Here is a 17161-nt window from a genome sequence, read left to right on the forward strand (position 1 = left end):
AAGTTTACTTTCCTGGCTTTGTCAAACAACACTATCGTTAATCTTACAATTACGTTTTGTGGTTAAGAGTGCAGTATTCATTTACTTTAATAGCGGAAACGTTTGCTAGCAAGCTTCTCACTTCAATTCGCTTGGTGGAGTGCAGTGTTGGTAGGTGTCTTTTAAGATAAGGGAGGACAATATTTTGGGAGGGGAGCATGGCCTTATTTTTTATTATAGCATGACTTTCATTAATATTCCATTCACCCAGCTCAATGTAACATCGATAGGTTTAGGCTACTACATGATACTCACATTATTTCATGTACCCATCATGAGGTTGCTACAACCTAGCCTACGAATGAAAGTTTATAACATAGGTGAACAGGTCGAGAGACAACTTGGAGTAATCAAGGTGACAGACAGACAGTGACACATTCATTACCACCTTGCACACTCTTGCCTGCATCTAGTTGATCTAGGGTGTAATCATTAGTCCAAACAGTTGCAAAACAAGAGTTTTTCAACAGAATCGGTGGAATGAATACTACCCTGATCACCCGCACACACGGTTACTTTCATAGCAGCCACATACAAACGGCATCATCACTTTGCTCATTGTATAATTCCTTCACACAGCTTCACGTCTCCTCCTCTCACCTTTTCCCTTCGCTTGTGGACTTCCGTGCACAACACAACAGCTGTCTGTGACTAGCCGAAAAAACCTTTCCTAGTCAAACCTTCATACCATAACTGCTAACCACTACACACAACCTACATCGTTGTCACCATATTAGCTAACGTCATAGTCAATATACTAGCTACTAGAACTAACACATTAGTAAACGTGCTACAATCACGCAATACAGTGTATAGTAAGCAGTTTAGCAGTTACACTGGTGGGCCCCAGTGACAATAAATTAATAAAAACAAAAATGTACCTTGACTTGGAATAGTTCCATTGTTGGATAGCCTTAGCCAGCTAGATAAAATAGCATCCCTCTCTGTTTGATCTGGGTGTTTGAATAGGCTAAATTAGCTAGCTGCATTAGCTAGCTAAGTAAGTCAAAGTGAAAGTGAAAAAAATACAACAAAATATATTTATCGTTCTCGCTCAGTCCCGCTCTCTCTGCTGCTTCTCCTTAATTTTTGAAGAAAATAATTTGTTGAAACTTTTCAATTATTGTCTTTCTCTCTCTGTGTCAACTACTCAACACATTTTATGCACTGCATTACTAGCTAGCTGTAACTTATGCTTTCAGTACTAGATTCATTCTCTGATCCTTTGATTGGGTGGACAACATGTCAGTTCATGCTGCCAGTGCTCTGATAGGTCGGAAGTTGTCATAATTGCTGTGTAAGTCTATGGAAGGGGCTAAGAACCATGAACCTCCATTGTTTTGTTTAGAAGTCAATGTAGGATGGAAAATAGCTGTCCTCCGGCTACACAATGGTGCTACCCCAGAGAGTGCTGTTGAGGCTACTGTAGACCGTCATTGCAAAACAGTGTGCATTGATCAGTTATTTGGTGGCGTGATTATATTTAGTATAGTCTTATCTAAAAAGTATAACTTTTTTAATGTTTTACTATTTAAAATGTTCTGAAATTCACTGAGTAGGATGGTCCTCCCCTTCCTCCTCTGAGGAGCCTCCACTGGAGAGTCAACTCCAAAAGACTCGATTCCTTGACACCTTGACCACCGAGAGTCGGAGTTGACTCCAAAAATACTGGAGTCGTTTAAAGAAAAATAGCCTAGGCAGCAAGGCTGACATAGGCTACTGATTAGCCTTGAATATTTGGGTTAGTAGAGATTGTCAGATGGTTCCAAAGGCATTGCTAATCAATTACTGTGTAGCTCAGTTGGTAGAGCATGGCACTTACAACACCAGGGTTGTGGGTTCAATTCCCACGGGGGACCAGTATGAAAAGATGTATGCACTCACTAACTGTAAGTCGCTCTGGATAAGAGCGTCTGCTAAATGACCAAAATGTAATTAGGGTGTGTGCACACTGACATGTTAGCTATAGCAAATATTTGCTCATTTTAGTCAATTTTATAATTTTCAAAGATCACCACATCCTTACTTATAATTTTGGTGAACTATAAACCTTAAATGGTATGTAAAAACGCTGTAAATGAATAATAACAGAACATCAGTGATAGCATATTGTCTAGCCAAAACCAACAGTTTCCATTCATAAGACTGAAAATATATAGCCATAGGTCTCTTATGGAACCATTTCTCTATTCAACTTTTTCAAACATGATTTATAGGCTTTCTCCTGAAGTGTTCACTACTTCCCACAAGCATTGAATAAGTTGAGGCATTGGCTATGGGCCTTTCCACCATATTTCTTTCAAATCAGTGAAGGGAAGTGAACAAGTGCACACTTTTGGAGGAAGGAGAGATAAGTAGATAATATAATTGCGACATAGCCCTTGTCAACGACCACAGGAAGTGACATCAGATTGGAGGAGAAGTTAGAAACCACGTGGCCCATGTGACAGTGTTTCACCTCACATCATCTCTGCTCATCAGAATCATCATAGAAATGTATCTAGGCTCTGCGGTCATTCTTTACTCACTATTTTTAAGTAAGTGTTTGTCCATCAATCACTTACAATCTGGTTTTTCCTACAATGCACCCTGGCCACCGGAAATGCAAAGATTGTGGACACATGTAATTGCTTTTGACTTTTGCTCATGTGTTTTTGTCTGAGTTTGTTGTTGTTGTTATTTTGTCATTGTAGTGGCAGTGGCAGGGCAGAAATTGGACCAGGAGATATCATGGACTAGGACACAGTGACAGGCTGTCTCCTTCAGCTGCAAAGGCATTGATCAGTGTGGAACGTATGTCTTCTGGTACCAGAAGAAGGAGGGAGAACCTTTTACCTTGATTCTCGACATCCGAAAGGGTAACTGCGCTGTCGATGCACGTGACTACCATCCTCAAAAAGATTACTTCTAATCCAGGTGGTGGTTTACATTTTATACTTTTTGTGGAAGGGACGTAGGGCAACACGCCTTTGTTGGTAAAGGTATCAACCGAATGGGACTGGCTAGCATATTGTTTAGGGACAATGAGGGGACATTGGGAGCTGCTTTTGAGAGGAAAGATCAGTCAACAAAGTGAATGGGCTGGGTGGCTAAAGAAGGTGTGAAAAGTCTTAGGAAGGCAGTTCTTACACAGTATGAGAGAGTATGGGAGATTGAGGAGAAATGGCACCTCAATCGCTCTCATACACACAATACATTGACTGTCTAAGCACAACCAAAAAACCCTTCCTCATCTCAAAGTACTGTCTGTAACCTCCCCTAGCTCATTGACATTGACAGATCATTCTTGTCAATAGTAGCCCTTTGCAGGGGAATTTTGTAAACATATCTTGGTATTGTGTTTTGAGAATCTGCAGAGAGAAGAATGAAGTGGTTGTGTAATTACTGTTGTACTATTGATTTATACCTTTCAGTGTCCCTTGCTGGTTTCTGTCCCACAATCTTGTTGTGCTCTATAACCGCAAGGTGTGTTCGCTCCCTCATGCTTGTGTACCCAAAATTCCACCGCTTTGGGGTAGTTTTCAGCAGGGCATTGTGGAATGACTCCAGATAACCTGAGTTTTACAAAAAGAAAAGGTAAAAAGAGAAGAGGGGTAGATTAAACTGATGACATGGTCTGGAAGGTACTCTGTGGTCCTCAGGCTACCTGTAACCCCATAACACAACCACAAACCATACAAACACTACCTTCTTCATGTTTATACCATGCTTACCTTAAATTGAGCTGTCTTAGCCGTCAGCTTGTAAATATTTTGGCCAACTTACCTTCACCTTGTGCAGAGCTAGGGGTTGGAAGAACATGTTGGTGGAATCAGATTCTGTACCACCTACAAAATACACAACAAAACACAATTTTTCCAGCCCAATTATTGTATTGATCTCTATTAGACTGGCTAGCTAAGCATACCTAACATGGACATTTCAATATTGTCAGCTTGCTCTTAGCTAACTAGCGTCACTAAATTGGCAGCAAGATTGCTAGCCAGCTGAGACTGGCTGAGAACCAACTAACCAACCATAAACAATTTATACACATTTATCATTGCTACCAACACACAATCAGAGAGTGGGTTAGCTATATTGACAATTCTATTTTTAGTAACAGAGTGTTTTCCAGACAAGGGTGGAAAATATGGCTACCAAATTGAGATACTCTTGTTTGGTGACATTATCTAGCTTACGTTAGCTAACGTCAGTCAAAGATGGAACGAACAAACAAACAGATTTACTCTGCTGAAGGTAGCTACCAGTCTAGCAGTTACTACCATTGCATTGGCAGAAATTATTGACAGTGTGTATACCAAAGATAGCTATATGATTTAGCTGATGGCTTTCAGAGTTCAATACAGGACTGTAATGTTAACTAGCTAGCTAACTTACTCAGCTAGTCCAGCTGGGCTAGCAAGCTAGCTAACGTTAGGTTACCTCTAATTGAGAATCTTCAGTTTTGTTGTGAAGGAAAAAAATCTATGGTATCGCATCACTTCTCAGCTGTCGTCAAAATAGATTCCCCATCAGTTCAGCCTGAAAATCCCTCTGATAATCTTTGGTCACTGCATCATTCTTGATAGCCACAAGCCACTGGCAGAATCGGGGTGAATCTCTGGTAGGTAGAACGGTGAAAGATAACTAATTTTTGCACTTGCTTGTAATTAGCACAGCCAGGCACAGAACACCACACCGGCTTGATGACAAAAAAAAGGAAAAACAAATGTTTAAAAAAATATATTCCATAGAGAAGTTCTGAGATTACTGTTCGTTGGTCGTTCAACAGTAAACAATGCCATTATTTAAGTTTGTGGGCACGCCCGCTCTACCTTGCGGGTGGTATCAGCATTCACAATGAATGCGGGATTTTGTGATTCACTATGAGCAGACGAATACACAGGGAGTCGAAACCTCCTGATTCTGACAGTCAAATAAAAATGTGCTAGTTCTAGCTTGTGGTTTGGATAATTGTGATGTGTATGTTGTTCATATATTGTGCTTTGCTGTTAATATAGTAATGCCTATATGCCGTGGCACAGCCAAGGTGAAATTCCCCTTTAATAGTAGCTGAGCTTTCGGTCAGTCAAACTTCATCAGAGCCCTACATAGGAAAGACTAGGAGAGAGGGAAAGAGTGTCTCCTTCAACTTCAAAGTTGTCAGCCAGTGTAGGGCTAACATATTCTACTGGTGCCAGAAAAGATAGGTGAAAGAGACATGGCAGAAATTAGGAGCTGTTTCTTACACCTACCCAGTTGTCTCTGATCTGCAAGGAGGGATAACAGAGTGCCAATTTATTGGAATGAAATGCAGGTCAGGACTCTCTTGTTTCCTACCCCAAGTTAGTGATTATTGACATCATTCATTTTCATTCTTATCTTAACATAAATTAACATATATTTGTAGAAATGTGCTGTAGTATGTGACATTGCACAGCAGTAGGCCAAAGCTGGTTTGAAAAAAGTGCTTTTACACAATGTAGAAACCTAATATTCCACAAATAACTTTGGAATTTCAATAACAGGTATTTGTATCAACATTTTAGCTTTTAATAATAAACAAATGTCTTTACAGTGTTACATATTAGTTTTTAGGCCACACTATGTGCTTCAGAAGTAGCTAGAATTCATACATGCCCAAAAATATTATTTTCTGGTGCTCCTAATTTTAGTGTTGTGCGCCTAATCAAAAAAGTTAATTTAGAGCTCTGGCTGTAGGCTTCATGTTCCAACTCATTATTTTGTGTGTGTGTGTGTGTGTGTGTGTGTGTGTGTGTGTGTGTGTGTGTGCGTGTGTTTGTGTGTGTGCACAGTGTGCATGGTTTGTGTGTGTACTTTTACCACTGTAAAGGGAATTAAGGGAATTATTGTTCAGTTGATAACCATGCAAATTATACATGGAGAAAATCTATTGTGGAGAAAAAGTAAAATTATGTTAAGTGATCAACCTTTGCAGAGGTGTCATGCTCATAGGGAGCATAGGGGCACATGCCCCCTAAGATTAGATTTGTTTTAAAAAGCTAAAGATGTATGCTTTGATGTGCAGAAAAATAAACATATGTTTGATTAAGCATGTGTTTCGAGTGTTTTGAAAAATGCAACATTCTCCAAGTTAAAGATGGGGGGCCTATCCGCCTCACGAAAAACATTTATTTAATTGTCATATTTTTGTCAACAATGAACTCAAAATACTCTCTAATGTCAACGTAAAAAAAATTAAGTAAGACTAATAAAAATTTGATAACTAAAACCTAGTAATTGCATAAGTATTGAGCCCTTTTGTTTAGGCAAGCCGAAATTAGTTCAGGAGTAAAATTTGGCTTAACAAATCTGAGTAACTAACCCTTCCTCTGTCCCCATACATACAGCATCTGTAAGGGCCCTCAGTCTAGTTTTGAATTTCAAGCACAGATTCAACTACAAAGACCAGGGAGCCTTTCGAAAGGGCAGTGATTGGTAGATTGGTAACAGAGGACCACAATGGAAATAAGTCCCAGAATTGATTGTGTGTTATCCTCTATGATTTTAATCATGTGCATGTATGGCTTTTTCAAGTTTTATGTGTGCTTGGTTTTTTTAAATGGTCGAATTAATAAACTAAACTAAACTAAACAATATCAAATCAGACATTGCATATCTCTTTAAGCATGGTCAAGTTAATAATTATGCTGTGGATTATGTATTAAACCACCCAGACACATCAAAGATACAGTCGTCCTTTTGAACTGAGCTGCAGGACAGGAATGAAACTGCTCAGGGATGTTACCATGAGGCCATTGGTGTTTGTAAAATAGTTACAGAGTTCAAATGAAATCAAAGCAAATCTAATTTTATTTGACACATGCGCCGAATACAACAGGTGTAGACCTAACTGTGAAATGCTTACTTACAAGCCCTTAACCAACAATGCAGTTCAAGAAATAGAGTTAAGAAAATAAGTTTAAAAAAATATACAATCAAAAAGTAACACAAGAAAATTACTTAACAATAACGAGGCAATATACAAGGGGTACCTGTACCAAGTCAATGTGCGGGGGTACAGGAGGTAAGTCGAGGTAATTTTAAAGTGACTATGTAAATTGTCCGGGTGGCCATTTGATTAATTGTTCAAAAGTCTTATGGCTTGGGGGTATAAGTCGTTAAGGAGCCTTTTGGTCCTAGACTTGATGCTCCGGTACCTATAAGCTGTCTCATCGTTGTCGGTGATCAGGCCTACCACTGTTGTGTCATCAGCAAACTTGATGATGGTGTTGGAGTCGTGCTTGGCCACGCAGTCGTAGGTGAACAGGGAGTACAGGAGGGGACTAAGCACGCACCCCTGAGGGGCCCCAGTGTTGAGGATCAGCGTGGCAGATATGTTGTTGCCTTCCCTTACCACCTGGGGGCGGCCTGTCAGGATGTCCAGGATCCAGTTGCAGAGGGAGGTGTTTAGTCCCAAGGTCCTTAGCTTAGTGATGAGCTTTGTGGGCACTATGGTGTTGAATGCTGAGCTGTAGTCAATGAACAGCATTCTCACATAGGTTTTCCTTTTGTCCAGGTGGGAAAGGGCTGTGTGGAGTGCGATTGAAATTGCGTCATCTGTGGATCTGTTCGGATGATATGCGAATTGGAGTGGGTCTAGGGTTTCTGGCATGATGGTGTTGATGTGAGCCATGACCAGCCTTTCAAAGCACTTCATGGCTACCAACGTGAAGGCTACGGGCGGTAATCATTTAGGCAGGTTACCTTCGCTTTCTTGGGCACAAGGACTATGGTGGTCTGTTTGAAACATGTTGGTATTACAGACTCTGTCAGGGAGAGGTTGAAAATGTCAGTGAAGACACTTGCCAATTGGTCCGCGCATGCTTTGAGTACACATCCTTGTAGTCCGTCTGGCCCCGCGGCTTTGTGAATGTTGACCTGTTTAAAGGTCTTGCTCACATCGGCTACAGAGAGCGTGATCACACAGTCGTCCGGAACTGCCAGTTGGTCTCATGCATGCTTCAGTGTTTATTGCCTCGAAGCGAGCCTAAAATACATTTAGCTCATCTGGTAGGCTTGCGTCACTTTGTAGCTCACGGCTGTGTTTCCCTTTGTAGTCTGTAATATTTGTAAAGCCCTGCCACATCCGACGATAGTCAGAGCCGGTATAGTAGGATTCAATCTTAGTCCTGTATTGACGCTTTGCCTGTTTGATGGTTCGTCTGAGGGCATAGCGGGATTAGTTTCCCGCTCCTTGAAAGCGGCAGCTCTAGCCTTTAGCTCCGTGCGGATGTTGCCTGTAATCCATGGCTTCTGGTTGGGAAATGTACGTATGGTCACTGTGGGGACGACGTCGTCGATGCACTTATTGATGAACCCGGTGACTGAGGTGGTATTCTCCTCAATGCCATTGGATGAATACGGGAACATATTCCAGTCTGTGCCAGCAAAACAATGGTTGTGTTGGGAGAAAAATTAGGATGGATCAACAACAGTGTAGTGACTCCACAATACTGATTTAAATGACAGAGTGAAAATAATAATACAAATATAAAGAATAAAGAATTCCAAAACATAAATCTTGTACTGCTAAAACACTTTTTGGCCTTAATGCAAAGCCTTATGTTTGGGGCAAATCCAGCACAACACATCACTGAGTAACTGCCGCCTTATTTTCAAGCATGGTGGTGGCTGCATCGTGGTATGGGTATGCTTGACATCGGCAAATACTGGGGAGTTTTTCCGGATAAAAATAATCGGTATGGAGCTAAGCACAGGGAAATTCTAGAGGAAAACCTGCTTCAGTCTGCTTTACAACAGACACTGGGAGAGGAATTCACCTTTCAGCAGGACAATAACCTGACAATAACCCAAATCTAGGCCAAAGGCCAAATCTACACTTGAGTTGCTTACCAAGAAAACATTGAATGTTCCTGAGTGGCCAAGTTACAGTTTTGACTTGCTTTAAAATTGCTTTGTAGCCGTGAGCACCAACATCTTGACAGAGCTTAAAGAATTATGAAAAGAATAAAGAGCTAATATTACACAATCCAGGTAAGTAAAACTCTTAGAGACTTACCCAAGAAGACTCACCGCTGTAATCGCTGCCAATAGTGTTTCAAGCATGTATTGACTCAGGGAGCTGAATACTTATGCAATGACTATATTTTAGTTATTTAATTTCTATTAATCTTTTCAAAAAATATATAGAAATCTTCCACTTTGACATTAGAGTATTTCGTGTAGATTGATGACCAAAAAATTACAATTCAATCCATTTGAATTCCACTTTGTAACAACAAAATGTGAATACACTTTTGCAAAGCCAATAATTAGTTTTGAAGTACTTTCTGAATTCTTGTTCAGAAGAGTGCAGAAAAGTTGACAATAATAGCATTTGCTTATTGCACAGCTGAGGAACATGCTTCCTGAAAGTATATTTAACTTAAATGTACACTAAATATATTTAAAGTATACTTTCAAAAATGCATGTGCACAAAAATGTGCATATTAACCAGCATCCTTTTCTGCAGCTGAAGTTTTGATATATAATATGATATTGTTCCTCATATTTAGCTCATTCAAATGTTTTCATTTTCATTTTCAAACTGAATAATGTTGTATTTTTAATTACACATTACACATTTTATAGAAATTGTAATTGTTTACCGTAATGTGAACAAGTAAAGCTTGAAATACTGAGGGTGCACAGTTCTCGGAAGTGTTACTTGTAAATTGCTACTCCAGCAACAACTACATTATATATAGAGTGTTAATATTGGTATGAAGATGCCTTGGTCAATCAAGTTAACCTTTACATGGCTGATTATAATAGGTAATGTGGTTAATTTGTAGAAATGTATTTGTAAAAGTAAGCTTGAAACACATTATAAATAAACTTTTCTGTAAATAAACTAGAGGAACTGTAATTCAAATACCATATTAGTATATTTCTAATTTATGAGAAATATACATAAAATGTACTTAAGTTGTATTAAAAGTCTATTTGTTTTGATCTTTATCTAATATACTAAGAATACACTTAAGTACAAAAAAAGTTACCCAATTTAGATCACTCAAGGACATTCAGAGACTTGTTCCGAAGCCACTCCTGCGTTGTCTTATGTGTGCTTAGGGTCGTTGTCCTGTTGGAAGATGAACCTTCGCCCCAGTCTGAGGTCCTGAGCGCTCTGGAGCAGGTTTTCATCAAGGATCTCTCTGTACTTTGCTCCGTTAATCTTTTCCTCGATCCTATCTATCAGTCCCTGCCGCTGAAAAACATCCCCACAGCATGATGCAGCCACCACCATGCTTCACCGTAGGGATGGTGCCAGGTTTCCACCAGACGTGACGTTTGGCATTCAGGCCAAAGAGTTCAATCTTGATTTCATCAGACCAGCAAATCGTGTTTCTCATGGTCTGATAGTCTTTAGGTACCTTTTGGAAAAACTCCAAGCGGGCTGTCATGTGCCTTTTACTGAGGAGTGGCTTCCGTCTGGCCACTCTACCATTAAGGCCGAATTGGTGGAGTGCTGCAGAGATGGTTGTCCTTCTGGAAGGTTCTCCCATCTCCACAGAGGAACTCTAAAGCTCTGTCAGAGTGATCATCGGGTTCTTGGTCACCTCCCTGACCAAGGCCCTTCTCTCCTGATCTCTCAGTTTGGCCGGGCGGCCAGCTCTAGGAAGAGTCTTGGTGATTCCAAACTTCTTCCATTTAAGAATAACGGAGGCCACTGTGTTTTTGCGACCTTCAATGCTGCAGACATTTTTTGGTACCCTTCCCCAGATCTGTGCCTCGACACAATCCTGTCTCGGAGCTCTACGGACAATTCCTTCGACCTCATGGCTTGGTTTTTGCTCTGACATGCACTGTCAACATTGGGACCTTATATAGACAGGTGTGTGCCTTCCTAAATCTTGTCTAATCAATTGAATTTACCACAGGTGGACTCCAATCAAGTTGTAGAAACATCTCAAGGATGATCAATGGAAACAGGATGCACCTGAGCTCAATTTCGAGTCTCATAGCAAAGCGGCTGAATACTTATGTAAATAAGGTATTTCTGATTTGTACTTTTAATACATTCGCGAAATTTTCTAAAAACCTGTTTTCGCTTTGTCATTATGGGGTATTGTGTGTGGATTGCTGAGGATAAAAAAAAAAAAAACAGTTTTTGAATAAGGCTGTAACATAACAAAATGTGGAAAAAGTCAAGGTGTCTGAGTACTTTCCAAAGGCACTGTAAGTACATATGTTAAAGTGACTAGTTTTATACTGTCAAGTGTTGTAGTCCATATGTTAATATTCTCGGATTTTGCACCATGTAGTCAAGAGATTGACAGTTCAAGTTCAGCTACAGTATGTCTATAAATAAGTACATCCACTGCTGATGTGGCAGAATGTGTAGGGCTTGCCATCGTCAGGCAACCATTGTCTTGGCTGCTGTTAGGCCAGCAAGCCAAATCCCTCTCTGCTTGTACAGTATGTTAGGTTCAGCAAAGAGTCATCCTTAAGAGGTAGCACATTGGGCAGACATGGGACGGGTTTAGACTAAATGCCTGGTAATGATGAAGCCACAGATTGCCAAAAGGACAAAAGCTCTGGGCACTCCCAGTCCCAGACCACATGAATGGATGTGCCAGGAGTAGCCTGGGGGCAGAGCATACAGACAGGGGTTGAGTTTATGTTCATCTGAAAAAGTGTTTTTGGGGTCGCATAACTCATATGGGCAAAATTGTTGTGGGTGATTTGGGTTTCTTGATGAGAATGTAATATTGGACCAGACAGTACTCCAGTTTATATATACTGCTGGTATATCTTTGTTACATTTTGAATAGATTGGTAATTGGTGATATGTTGGTTTGATTAAGAATATATACAATTTTGAGAATATGCCCTTACCCTTGCTGTCATTATTTTGTGGATAGGATGACATACTAGATCCGAACCCCATGGTACTCCATTAGCACGTAGAGTAGAACAAAGCTGCTAATGAAAGCAAAATGAAGAACCAGGCAGATCCTATTGCTTTTTCAAGTATTAGAACGCACGTAGGCTACAACTGTCCACAATATCAGAGAGAGTATGAATTCCCCTCTCACTCCAAGCTGGAAAATATATTTGCTGGTCACCCAAGAGGAGACCGTGATAATTAAACAATGGCATATGGGGGTGATGATTACTAATATACAGTATTTGCAATGGCTCCCCATTTAACACCATATTGTAAGCATTTGTGTGATGACAAGACCAAAGGTGAGTTTGGCTTTTTTGATAGAGATCTTGGAGATTTGGTAAGATTAGTGAAGGTGCTAGAGGCAAAATGCAAAGCTGAAAAAGCAGGGAAAAGTTTCTGCACACTTCCAATCAGATGCCAATGTATTTTAATAGTAGGTGAGTGTTAGGTAGCAAGTGTTAACGTTAGGTAGCAAGTGGCTACTGTGCTTGAAAATTAGCAAGCTTGTTGCAACCTGGATAGCTACTTGTAAACAATAGCTGGAACGACCGAGTGAACAGACGCGAACTGGCTGAGTCAATTCAGTGGCTAGCTTTGCACTTGGCTAGCAAATAGTAGCTGCTAGGGGTAAGTCATAACCTACACTTGTGTTTTGTTTTTTTCATATTGATAGCCCGAGTCGCTCAAGGAATTCGGGACATGGGTGACTAGCTAACGTTAGTTTGGCTCTCTCTGTGTGTTCGTGCTGTGTGTTATGACGAAGTGCCCGGACGTTTTCACGGAATAATACTGCACCTAGTTAGCTAGCTGAATAAACTAGGTTAGTCTATTCCTAGAAAACATTGAACCGCTGTAGTTTACAACAATTATAGTTTCTGAGGTGGAAGTTGGGAGAGTTATATTTGGGAGTTGTGGCTCTCTCCTTTCCCAGATGTTTAGTTCATTTTATTCCGATCTCCTCTGCATTATTGTAGCCATCTGCTGCAGCCTGTCAACTATGCCTCTGCCTATCCCTGTTCTCTCCTCTCCGCACAGGCTACACAAACGCCTCACACCGCGTGGCTGCTGCCTCTCTAACCTGGTGGTCCCTGCACGCACCACACACCTGGAGTTCCAGGTCTCAGGCAGCCTCTGGAACTGCCGTTCTGCTGCCAACAAGGCTGACTTCATCCCAGCCTATGCTACCCTCCAGTCCCTCGACTTCCTGGCGCTGACGGAAACATGGATTACCACTGAAAACACTGCTACTCCTACTGCTCTCTCCTCGTCTGACCATGTGTTCTCGCATACCCCGAGAGCATCTGGTCAGAGGGGTGGTGGCACAGGAATCCTCATCTCTCCCAAGTGGACATTCTCAATTTTCCCCTAACCCATCTGTCTATCTCCTCATTTGAATTCCATGCTGTCACAGTCACTAGCCCATTTAAGCTTAATATCCTTGTCATCTATCGCCCTCCAGGTTCCCTTGGAGAGTTCATCAATGAGCTTGACGCCTTGATAAGTTCCTTTCCTGAGGATGGCTCACCCCTCACAGTTTTGGGGGATTTCAACCTCCCTACGTCTACATTTGACTCATTTCTCTCTGCCTCCTTCTTTCCACTCCTCTCCTCTTTTGACCTCACCCTCTCACCGTCCCGGCCTACTCACAAGGCAGGCAATACGCTTGACCTCATCTTTACTAGATGCTGCTCTTCTACTAATCTCACTGCAACTCCCCTCCATGTCTCCGACCACTACTTTGTATCCTTTTCTCTCTCGCTCTCCTCCAACACTACTCACTCTGCCCCTACACAGATGGTAATGCGCCGCCGCAACCTTCGCTCTCTCTCTCCCACTACTCTCTCCTCTTCCATCCTATCATCTCTTCCCTCTGCTCAATCCTTCTCCCTCCAATCTCCTGATTCTGCCTCCTCAACCCTCCTCTCCTCCCTTTCTGCATCCTTTGACTCTCTGTGTCCCCTATCCTCCCGGCCGGCTCGGTCCTCCCCTCCAGCTCCGTGGCTTGATGACTCATTGCGAGCTCACAGAACAGAGCTCCGGGCAGCGGAGCGGAAATGGAAGAAAACTAAACTCCCTGCCGACCTGGCATCTTTTCACTCCCTCCTCTCTACATTTTCTTCATCTGTTTCTGCTGCCTACGCCACTTTCTACCACTCTAAATTCCAAGCATCTGCCTCTAACCCTAGGGAAGCTCTTTGCCACATTCTCCTCCCTGCTGAATCCCCCCCGCCCTCCTCTCTCTCTGTGGATGACTTCGTCAACCACTTTGAAAAGAAGGTTGACGACATCCGATCTTCGTTTGTTAAGTCTAATGACACTGCTGGTCCTGCTCACACTGCCCTACCCTATGCTTTGACTTCTTTCTCCCCTCTCTCTCCAGATACAATCTTGCGACTTGTGACTGCAGGCCGCCCAACAACCTGCCCGCTTGACCCCATCCCCTCCTCTTTTCTCCAGACCATCTCCGGTGACCTTCTCCCCTACCTCACCTCGCTGATCAACTCATCCTTGACCGCTGGCTATGTCCCTTCCGTCTTCAAGAGAGCGAGAGTTGCACCCCTTCTCAAAAAAACCAACACTCAATCCCACTGATGTCAACAACTACAGACCAGTATCCCTTCTTTCTTTTCTTTCCAAAACTATTGAGCGTGCCGTCTTTAGCCAACTCTCTTGCTATTTCTCTCAGAATGACCTTCTTGATCCAAACCAGTCAGGTTTCAGGACTGGTCATTCAACTGAGACTGCTCTTCTCTGTGTCACGGAGGCTCTCCGCACTGCTAAAGCTAATCTCTCTCTCCTCTGCTCTTGTCCTTCTAGACCTGTCTGCTGCCTTTGATACTGTGAACCATCAGATCCTCCTCTCCACCCTCTCCGAGCTGGGCATCTCCGGCGCGGCTCACACCTGGATTGCGTCCTACCTGACCAGTCGCTCCTACCAAGTGGCGTGGCGAGAAGCTGTCTCCGCACCACGTGCTCTCACCACTGGTGTCCCCCAGGGCTCAGTTCTAGGCCCTCTCCTATTCTCCCTATACACCAAGTCACTTGGCTCTGTCATATCCTCACATGGCCTCTCCTATCATTGCTACGCTGACGATACACAACTAATCTTCTCCTTTCCCCCTTCTGATAACCAGGTGGCGAATCGCATCTCTGCATGTCTGGCAGACATATCAGTATGGATGACGGATCACCACCTCAAGCTGAACCTTGGCAAGACGGAGCTGCTCTTCCTCCCGGGGAAGGACTGCCCGTTCCATGATCTCGCCATCACGGTTGACAACTCCGTTGTGTCCTCCTCCCAGAGTGCGAAGAGCCTTGGCATATCCCTGGACAACACCCTGTCGTTCTCCGCTAACATCAAGGTGGTGACCCAATCCTGCAGGTTCATGCTCTACAACATTCGGAGAGTACGACCCTGCCTTACACAGGAAGCGGCACAGGTCCTAATCCAGGCACTTGTCATCTCCCGTCTGGATTACTGCAACTCGCTGTTGGCTGGGCTCCCTGCCTGTGCCATTAAACCCCTACAACTCATCCAGAATGCCGCAGCCCGTCTGGTGTTCAACCTTCCCAAGTTCTCTCACGTCACCCCGCTCCTCCGCACACTCCACTGGCTTCCAGTTGAAGCTCGCATCTGTTACAAGACCATGGTGCTTGCCATGGAGCTGTGAGGGGAACGGCACCTCTGTACCTTCAGGCTCTGATCAGTCCCTACACCCAAACGAGGGCATTGCGTTCATCCACCTCTGGCCTGCTGGCTCCCTTCCTCTGCGGAAGCATAGTTCCCGCTCAGCCCAGTCCAAACTGTTCGCTGCTCTGGCACCCCAATGGTGGAACAAGCTCCCTCACGACGCCAGGACAGTGGAGTCACTCACCACCTTCCGGAGACATTTGAAACCCCACCTCTTTAAGGAATACCTGGGATAGGATAAAGTAATCCTTCTACCCCCCCCCCCCGCCCCCCTAAAAATAAATAAATATATATATATATATATATATAAAGAAAAAAAAAAATATATATATATATATTGTAAAGTGGTTATCCCACTGGCTATAGGGTGAATGCACCAATTTTTAAGTCGCTCTGGATAAGAGCGTCTGCTAAATGACGTAAATGTAAATGTAAATGTAAATGAGCTTTTCGGCCAGTCAACCTTCATCAGAGCCCAACACAGGAAAGACTAGGAGTGAGGGAAAAACTGGTCTCCTTCAACTGCAATGTTGTCAGCCAGTGTAGGGCTAACATCTTCTACTGGTACCAGAAGAGAGCGGTGAAACAGACATGACTGAAATTGGGAGCTGTTTCTTACACCTTCCCAGTTGTCTCTGATCTGCAAGGAGGAGTAACAGAGGGCCAACTTATTGGAATGAAATGTAGGTCAGGACTCTCTTGTTTCCTACCCCAAGTCAGTGATAATTTACATCATACATTTTCATTATTATCGTAACACAAATTAACATACTTTTTTTGTTGTTGGAAATTTGCTTTACCATGTGACATAGCACAGCAGTAGGCCTAAGCTGGTTTGAAAAAAAGTGCTTTTATACAATGTAGAAACCTAATATGCCACAGATAACTTTGTAATTTCAATTACAGGTATTTCTATCAACATTTTAGCTTTTAATAATAAACACGTCTTTACAGGGTTACATATTAGTTTTCATGGCACAACATGTGCTTCAGAAGTAGCTAATATAGGCCCAATATAGGCTATATCGCAATCGATTTAAAAAATCTTCATTTCCGGTGCCCCTAATGTTTATGTTGTGCTCCTAGCTTTTGTAAGTTGGGAGCACCAGTGCTACCAATGAAAAAAGTTAATTTAAAACTTTAACATACTGTAGAATTAAGCATGTTTTGAGTGTGCCCCCTCAGATATTTGGGGTGCATGAGGTTCCTGAACCTTTGTACAGTTAACACAAGCTCTGCCAAGACACAGTGAGGACTACTTTTTGTCAAGGGGATTTTCACTGTGTAGGTACATGATTTTTGGCTCTGGTACGAGACTTTATGTGACAGGTAAGATATCCATTCCTCTGATTTTCGGCAGAAAAAAACGAAGCAGTTGTCAGTAAAAATTAATAATGAATCTTTATGTCTAATCAGTCCAAAATAATTGACAATACATCCTGCATTATTGCTCCCCAAATATGCACGCACTATTTATGATCAACCCATGTTCGAAAACATATCTATATTATGAATTTGAACGTTTGTA

At 42.3% G+C, this 17161-nt stretch overlaps 1 long non-coding RNA gene across 1 annotated transcript; it reads right to left on the reverse strand.

Moving 5' to 3' along the window:
• Positions 1-3450: 3450 nt before the first annotated feature.
• On the reverse strand, positions 3451-4823 carry LOC123493103. Its single transcript, XR_006661980.1, has 3 exons — positions 4465-4823; positions 3805-3866; positions 3451-3593 (listed from the first exon to the last, which is right to left on the reverse strand). It is a non-coding gene; the product is annotated as an uncharacterized LOC123493103 (long non-coding RNA).
• Between the last annotated feature and the right edge of the window lie 12338 nt (positions 4824-17161).

This window comes from Coregonus clupeaformis, chromosome 18 (assembly GCF_020615455.1).
Source record: "Coregonus clupeaformis isolate EN_2021a chromosome 18, ASM2061545v1, whole genome shotgun sequence".
Lineage (NCBI taxonomy): Eukaryota > Metazoa > Chordata > Actinopteri > Salmoniformes > Salmonidae > Coregonus > Coregonus clupeaformis.